This window comes from Haplochromis burtoni, unplaced genomic scaffold (genome assembly GCF_018398535.1).
Source record: "Haplochromis burtoni strain Fernald_Lab_line unplaced genomic scaffold, NCSU_Asbu1 Contig_1097, whole genome shotgun sequence".
NCBI classification, from domain to species: Eukaryota; Metazoa; Chordata; class Actinopteri; order Cichliformes; family Cichlidae; genus Haplochromis; species Haplochromis burtoni.
Window position 1 is genome coordinate 18,010 of NW_024583458.1, and position 898 is coordinate 18,907.

The following is an 898-nucleotide window of genomic DNA, read 5'->3' on the forward strand; positions in this document are numbered from 1 at the left end:
TGACCACAGTGGCTTAGTCTTGAACCAAATACTCAATTAGATGGTCAAAGGAAAATTAATCAACAGCAGGTTTGATGATTAAATCATGATGAAAGTATTTCATCCAACTAAACTCCAAATATTTACAGGTTCCTGTTTTTTCTACAATTTCTCAGTTAATCGATTAAACTGTCATGGACACTGGAAAGGATTGGACTCAAGAGTGTGAGACTCAAAGGTTCAGTGACATTGTGTTTATTTACAGTGAAGGCAAAACAGGATTACAAACAAAAGGAAGGATTGCTAGCTGTCCAGGGTGCCAGCACAAACAGATCCACAGATCTCTCTCTCCAGGGAAAACTCTCTTGGAAAGTCACTCAGACAAACTCAGGATTCCTGTGCTGTACTTCTGTCACCTTGTCAGTTACCTGTTAGTTACTGTTCTCAGTACTTTAACTTGTTTGTTTCCGTTCCTGTTGCCACCGATTTTCAGTCCACTTCAACAATTTCAGCAAATGTGTTTGTTTGTGAGAAGCTGCTAGGAACAAATTTCTCAAAAATACAATTTAAAATGAGTTGTCTCTTTGTTATGACACGATGCGGCTGGACCACGGGAGCAGAACACACAGACATGTTTTGGACACAGTCATATGCCCGATGGCGATTTTTTGTTTTTATGGGCCGATCGATTTTTGATTTTTTTTTTTTTTTTTGGAAGGGTATAAATAATGAAAGGTGTTGAATTGGCCAATTGGCCATGATCGACTCTGGGCTGGACCAATTACAGCCGAGGAGGTCGGATGCACCCTCCCCCTTGTTTAGCAATATCATAGACGAACTAAAGAAAATGGAGAACAAAAAAAGGAAAGGAGGTGCAGAAAAAATTAGGGCCAAAAAGAAACAAGCCCTTCAGGCAGAC

At 40.0% G+C, this 898-nt stretch overlaps 1 protein-coding gene across 1 annotated transcript in view; it reads left to right on the top strand.

Annotated features, from left to right (window-relative positions):
• Positions 1-898, top strand: part of LOC102309736 (class I histocompatibility antigen, F10 alpha chain) — a 35,353-nt gene that overhangs the window by 546 nt on the left and 33,909 nt on the right.